Raw genomic sequence first — 7,602 nt, 5'->3', positions numbered from 1 at the left:
GGCAGTTTCTCTCGCGCTCACCTGCTCGCTTCCCTCTCCCCCGGGCTCTAGGGACGTGCGGTTGAAACCACGGGGAAGGGGTAGGCAGTTTATCTTGCTCTCGGGACGCCTGAAACACCCCCGTGATGCACCGCGCTTCCCCTGAATGATTGGTCAACCATCACGTCACTCAACGCTAGTGAGCGGTAGGATTGGTCAACCGCTATTTTGTACGTTTTTTGAACGTTTTTTAAAAGTAAATACGCCTATGACACTCCCCTGATTGGTCAACTGCTAATTAGCGGATTTTGTACGTTTTTTGAATGTTTTTTAAAAAGTAAATATGCCTAGGACACTCCCCTAATCATAAGCTTTCTTTTGATATAACATATGTGTAGGTGCACTCTATAACTTTTGAGTGATGCCCGGACAGACAGACAGACACCACGATCCTTTTATATATATAAATTATATTATAGCAAACGATTTTATGGCTTTCACAGGAGAAAAATGGATGAATTGCAGAATTCAGCCTCCAAAAATCTGGTAACATTCCCAGAATCCCATGTAGTAAAAATAGAATTTACCTTGTTCGGTCGCCAGTAGTCAGTGGTCCTGTGGGTGTTCACTCCTCCTTCTAGCAACATTACATTTGGTTATTAGTCTCCCACAGGGCCACGATATCTGTAGCCAAAATTCCCATGTTGTCACATCATTGCCAGTCACTCTCACAGCTTGCTGTTTGAAATCCTCATAACCTCGGGTTTAGTTTCCAGCCACTTTACAAGGCTGTTTATGTTGTGTCAGTGAACATGAAGGGCTGTATTTGGTTTATTTTTAGCTTTTGGTGTTAACATGATCATTGAACTCTTTAATGCACCTGTTCCCGTTAAAAAAAAGCAAGTGTGACTTTATGCACAAAATATGGTGCAGCATCACTGATTAAATTATCTGCACCGCTTTGTGGAGGAAGGTTTCCTTCCTGTCATTGTATGTCCCAAAAGAGCAGCGAGGTTATGCTAAAACTGTATACAACACTAGTTAGGACACAGCTAGAGTACTGTGTGCAGTTCTGGTCACATTACACGAAGATGTGATCGCACTAGAGAGGGTACAGAGGAGATTCACAAGGATGTTGCCAGGACTGGGGAATTTTAGCTATGAGGAAAGATTGGATAGGCTGGGGTTGTTTTCTTTGGAACAGAGGAGGCTGAAGGGAGACTTAATTGAAGTGTATAAAATTATGAGGGGCCTAGATAGCGTGGATAGGAAGGGCCTATTCCCCTTAGCAGAGAGGTCAAAACCAGGGAGTGGGAGGAATCGACCAACATCCACTATAAGCCCACTGACTCCCACAGCCGGGACTACACTTCCTCCCACCCCGCTTCCTGTAAGGGCTCTATTCCATTCTCCCAGTTTCTCCATCTCCGCCGCATCTGTTCTGATGATACCATACTAGTGCTTCCGGTATGTCTTCCTTTTTCCTCAACCGAGGATTCCCCTCTAATGTGGTTGACATGGCCCTCGACCGTGTCTGTTCCATTTCCTGCACTTCTGCTCTCACCCCTTCCCCTCCCTCCCGGAACCACGATAGGGTTCCCCTTGTCCTCACCTTTCACCCCACCAGCCTCCACATTCAACGGATCATCCTCCACCATTTCCGCCACCTCCAACGTGATCCCACCACCAAACACATCTTCCTCTCCACCCCCTTTCAGCATTCCGAAGGGACCGCTCCCTCCGCAACACCCTGGTCCACTCTGCAATCACCTCCAACACCCCTTCCCCTGGCACCTTCCCATGCAAGCACAGGAGATGCAACACCTGCCCTTTTACCTCCCCCCTTCCCACAGTCCGGGGCCTCAAACACCCCTTCCAGGTGAAACAGCGATTTACTTGTACTTCTTGCAATCTAGTATACTGTATTCGCTGCTCACGATGTGGTCTCCTCTACATTGGGGAGACCAAACGTAGATTGGGTGACCGCTTTGCAGAACACCTGCATTCAGGCCGCAAGCGTGACCCCGAGCTTCCGGTCACCTGTCACTTTAATTCTTCCTGTCACTCCCACTCTGACCTCTCTGACCTCGGCCTCTTACACTGTTCCAACGAAGCTCAACGGAAGCTCGAGGAACAGCACCTCATCTTTCGATTAGACACTTTACAGCCTGCTGGACTCAACATCGAGTTCAACAATTTCAGACTAGAGCCTCGGCCCCTGCATTTCTTTACATATATTTTTTTCTCCTTTTCTCATGGTAGCTGCTAAGGATGATGCCATCATCATTCACACCTCATCTAGAGTCATCTTTTGTTTCTTAACTTGTCCCATTACCTCTCCTTCTGCCTCGCACCATCCTCCCTTTTGTCAGTCAATCTCTCCGGCCTTCCATCCTATCACAGACCTTCCCTTTGTTCTTCCATCCTATCACAGACCTTCCCTTTGTTCTTCCATCCTATCACAGACCTTCCCTTTGTTCTTCCATCCTATCACAGACCTTCCCTTTCTTCTTTCCTCCCCTCCTCCCCGCCCCTGCTTAAAAATCTCTCTTCTCTGACCTTTTTCAGTTCTGACAAAGGGTCTCCGACTCAAAACGTTAACTCTGTTTCTCTCTCCTCGATGCTGCCTGACCTGCTGAGTGTTCCCAGCATTTTCTGTTGTTATTTCAGATTTCCAGCATCCGCAGTATTTTGCTATTGTATTAGTCCTAATATCTCACCCATATCCATTACAATTTTTGAAATGTTAGATTCTGAAATTGGGTGCTGTTAATGATTTCTGTTTTTCATGTAACTATATAGTGATGTGATCAGTCAAAGCAAATAAAAAGATGCTGCTATTTACTGAACACAACTGAATAATTCTACAAGGATGCTATCGCAGTCTTCCTCAGTATTAACTACACCCCCCAATTTAGTGTCATCAGCAAATTTTGAAATTGTACTCCTGATTCCCAAGTCCAAATCATTCATGTAAATGGTGAACAACAGTGGTCCCAGCACCGATCCCCGTGGAACACCACTTCCCACCTTCCGCCCGTCTGAGTAAACACCTTTAACTCATCCCATCACTATAACTGGACTTGTCTCCATTCCCGTGCCGAGGGGATTGCTGTACCAGACGGGAGGGGCAACATTTGGGTCTCTCGATTCTCCACCAATTCCCATTCCCCTTCTTTCTGGTGGATAATGGAGGTGCCACAGTGTGTAATGTGCAAGTCAGTAAGAATTGTCAGCGAGGATTAATCAGCGCTTTCTAATTGGAGATGTTAATCAGCGGAACCTTTCAGATGCTGAATTGTAGATTTTGTACCAAAGATCAATTTAGGATTGAAGTAAAAGTTCATAATTTTATTGTAAAATAATTCAGGGACACTCATCAGAAATTAAGGAGAAAGATCAGACAGCGGTTCTTAAATGAACACTGCAGCCCCGACATGTCAATCAGCTATATATCCAGAGTATTAAACTCCAGCCCAGTTATAGGGTTATTAATATCAGCAGAAACAAACCCCAACTGTCAGAATGAACATAAAAACATAGAAAAATAGGAGCAGGAGTCGGCCGTTCGGCCCTTCGAGCCTGCTCTGCCATTCAGTATGATCATGGCTGATCCTCTATCTCAATACCATATTCCTGCTCTCTCCCCATACCCCTTGATGCCTTTTGTGGCTCGAAATCTATCTATCTCCTTCTTAAATATATTCAGTGACTTGGCCTCCACAGCCTTCTGTGGTAGAGAATTCCACAGGTTCACCACCCTCTGAGTGAAGAAATTTCTCCCCATCTCAGTCCTCAATGCCCTACCCCGTATCCTGAGACTGTGACCCCTCGTTCTAGACCCCCAGCCAGGGGAAACATCCTCCCTGCCTCCAGTCTGTTTAGCCCCGTCAGACTTTTATGCATTTCAATGAGATCCCCTCTCATTCTTCTAAACTCTAGTGAATACAGGCCAAGTCGACCCAATCTCTCCTCATACGACAGTCCTGCCATCCCAGGAATCAGTCTGGTGAACCTTCGCTGCACTCCCTCTATGGCAAGTACATCCTTTCTTAGGTAAGGAGACCAAAACTGCACACAGTACTCCAGGTGTGGTCTCACCAAGGCCCTGTATAACTGTAGTAAGACATCCTTGCTCCTGTACGCAAATCCTCTTGCAATGAAGGCCAACATACCATTTGCCTTACTAACTGCTTGCTGCACTTGCATGTTTGCTTTCGGTGACTGGTGTACAAGTACACCCAGGTCCCTTTGTACATCAACATTTCCCAATCTATCACCATTTAAATAATACTCTGCCTTTGCTTTTTCTACCGAAGTGGGTAACTTCACATTTATCCATGTTATACTGCATCTGCCCACTCACTCAACTTGTCTAAATCGCCTTGAAGCCTCTTTGCATCCTCCTTACAACTCACAATCCCACCTAGTTTCGTGTCGTCAGCAAACTTGGAAATATTATATTTGGTTCTCTCATCCTAATCATTGATATATATTGTGAATAGCTGGGGCCCAAGCACTGATCCCTGCGGTATCCCACTAGTCACCGCCTGCCACCCCAAAAAAGACCCATTTATTCCTACTCTCTGTTTCCTGTCTGTTAACCAATTTTCAATCCATGCCAGTATATTACCCCCAATCCCATGAGCTTTAATTTTGCACACTGACCTCTTATGTGGGACTTTATCAAAAGCCTTCTGAAAATCCAAATACACCACATCCACTGGTTCTCCCTTATCTATTCTACCAGTTACATCCTCAAAAAACTCCAGTAGGTTTGTCAAACATGATTTCCCTTTCATAAATCCAGGTTGACTCTGTCTAATCCCACTGATATTTTCTAAGTGTCCTGTTATCACATCCTTTATAATCAAGTCTCGCATTTTCCCTACTACTGATGTTAGGCTAACCGGTCTGTAGTTCCCCGTTTTCTCTCTCCCTCCTTTTTTAAATAGCGGGGTTACATTTGCCACCCTCCAATCTGCAGGAACTGTTCCATAATCTATAAAATTTTGGAAGATGACAACCAATGCATCCACTATTTCCATGGCTACCTCTTTTAGTACTCTGGGATGCAGATTATCAGGCTCTGGGGATTTATCGGCTTTCAGTCCCATTAATTTCTCCAGCACTATTTTTTTACTAATACTAATTTCCTTTAATTCCTCCTTCTCACTAGACCTTTGGTTCCCTAGCAGTTCTGGGAAGTTATTTGTGTCCTCTTCCGTGAAAACAGAACCAAAGTACTGTATTTGTTTAATTGCTCAGCCATTTCCTTGTTCCCCATTATAAATTCTCCCATTTCTGACTGTAAGGGACCTATATTTGTCTTCACTAGTCTTTTTTTTTACATACTTGTAATATGGTTCAGTCCTGGATGTGATTAACAGCAGAATCCAGCCCCTGCAGTCACATGTGAACTCGCTGGTGTGTCAGCAGGTTGGATGAACGATTAAATCCCTTCTCACACACGGAGCAGGTGAACGGCGTCTCCCAAGTGTGAACTCGCTGGTGTGCCCAAAGGCCAGATAATCGAGTGAATCCCTTCTCATACACGGAGCAGATGAATGGCATCTCCCCAGTGTGAATTCGCTGGTGTGTTAGAAGCTCAGATAAACGAGTGAATCCCTTCCCACACAGAGAGCAGGAGAATGGCCTCTCCCCGGTGTGAACTTCCTGGTGTGTCAGCAGGTGGGATGACCAAGTGAATCCCTCCACACACACGGTGTAGATGAACAGCCTCTCCCCAGTGTGAACTTAATGGTGTAGAATGAGGTTGGATGACTGCTTGAATCTCTTCTCACAGTGAGTGCTGCCGAATGGTCTCTCGTCAGTGTGAACTCGCTGATGTGTCTGGGGAATGGATGAGTGAGTGAATCCCTTCCCACATGCGGAGCAGGTGAACGCCCTCTCCCCAGTGTGAACTCGCTGATGATTTTTCAGCTCAGACAGGTAATTGAATCTTTTCCCACAGTCCCCACATTTCCACGGTTTCTCCGTTGTGCGGGTGTCCTTGTGTCTCTCCAGGCTGGACAATCAGTTGAAGCCTCATCCACACACAGAACACGTGTACGGTTTCTCCCCGCTGTGAACGGTGCGATGTTTTTTCAGGCTGTGTAACTGGTTAAAGCTCTTTCCACAGTCAGTGCACTGGAACACTCTCACTCGGGTGTGTGTGTCTCAGTGCTTTTCCAGTCACACTGATGTTTGAAATCTTTTCCCACACACAGAAGAGACAAACATTTCTCCTTCCACATTCAAAGGCCGATGATATTTGGGTCCTGATGAATGGAGTGACTCTGTCAGATCTTGATGTGATGTTTGGTGTGAGTTTGCGGTGTGTAAATGCTGCCCTTCTCACAGCCTGTCAAAGGAGTTTGCAAAAGCCATCACTGTGAGTCCCGGATAGAAATTGACAAGATTCTCTCCTCCTGGTGCCTGGCCAAGGGGGCCGCGCATGCGCCCTGCTGCCCCCTGAGACTCTCAAGATGGCGGCCGTTAACCCGGGCCTGTCACCGGGAGAAAGCCCCGCAGCTGCCGCCCCGCTCGGGGCAAACGCCCGGCCCGGATGCTGTTATTCGGGGCCTGAGGCCCGCACCGGGTGTTTGTGAAACGGATAATGTTAAGTGTTTTAATAATGGGGCCTATGGCCGCACTCGGGGTGTGAGCGGCCCGCGTCCCCCACCCGGGGTTCATGAACCCGCTCCCTGAGCTCGGGGTGTGAGCGGCCCGCGTCCCCCCAGGGTTCATGAACCCGCTCCCTGAGCTCGGGGTGTGAGCAGCCCGCGTCCCCCCGGGGTTCATGAACCCGCTCCCTGAGCTCGGGGTGTGAGCGGCCCGCGTCCCCCCGGGGTTCATGAACCCGCTCCCTGAGTGTGGTGTATGTGCCTTTAAGAGCAATTGTGGTGTATGTGCCTTTAAGAGCCCCAGGTGTGCGTAATGCCGGTAATTGCCACTTGGGCTATATAAGCCTGTGTATTGTGTATATCCTTTAGAACCCCCCCCCCCAGACTTGCTTAGTAAATACCTATGAACCAACTCCTGTCTTCAGTGTCTTTATCTACACACGGACACTACAGTGGCGACGAAGTGGAAACGGACTTACCTGCAATTCGGCAGCACCTCAAGGACATCGATTCCTCCAGCGTCCAGAAGACTCAAGGAAGTAATAGAAACTGTGGTTTCACCAGCTGGCCAAGCTGGTGGCAGGTACTGCGCTAATCCTTCCTGGGCGTCAGACTGGGGCTCCAGCGGCGGGCTCTACAGCTGAGACAGGCAGCGAAATCGGAGGCAAGCAATAACGGACTGGGAGGGTGCACTCGGGAGACGGCCGGCGCGGCAAGCAGGTCAGCGTTTAGACCTCCGTCGGGAACGAGTCTCCAACAGTGAATAAACGGAAACCACAGTAAAACAGCGTTGTTATCGGTAGCAGCGGCGGGAAAGCGCAGGAAGCGCCATATCGTTGATACAGAAAAAAAAAGCGCGGGAAGCGCCATATCTTTTTTTTGAAATGCCTAAGTCTGGCAATATTGATGCTTTTGATAATGAAACAGAGCCTAACTTTGGCAATATTGATGTTTTTGATAACAAGATAGAGGATTGGACCACATATGTAGAAAGAGT

At 47.4% G+C, this 7,602-nt stretch overlaps 1 pseudogene; it reads right to left on the bottom strand.

Annotated features, from left to right (window-relative positions):
• Positions 1-5,346: 5,346 nt before the first annotated feature.
• Positions 5,347-6,369, bottom strand: LOC147119230 (uncharacterized; annotated as a pseudogene).
• Between the last annotated feature and the right edge of the window lie 1,233 nt (positions 6,370-7,602).

The sequence above is a fragment of the Somniosus microcephalus genome, chromosome 4, assembly GCF_052327205.1.
Source record: "Somniosus microcephalus isolate GS21.2 chromosome 4, FLI_Smic_1.0, whole genome shotgun sequence".
NCBI classification, from domain to species: domain Eukaryota; kingdom Metazoa; phylum Chordata; class Chondrichthyes; order Squaliformes; family Somniosidae; genus Somniosus; species Somniosus microcephalus.
The sequence above is the reverse complement of the archived record's forward strand: the minus strand, read 5'-3'. Positions and strand labels throughout refer to the sequence as shown.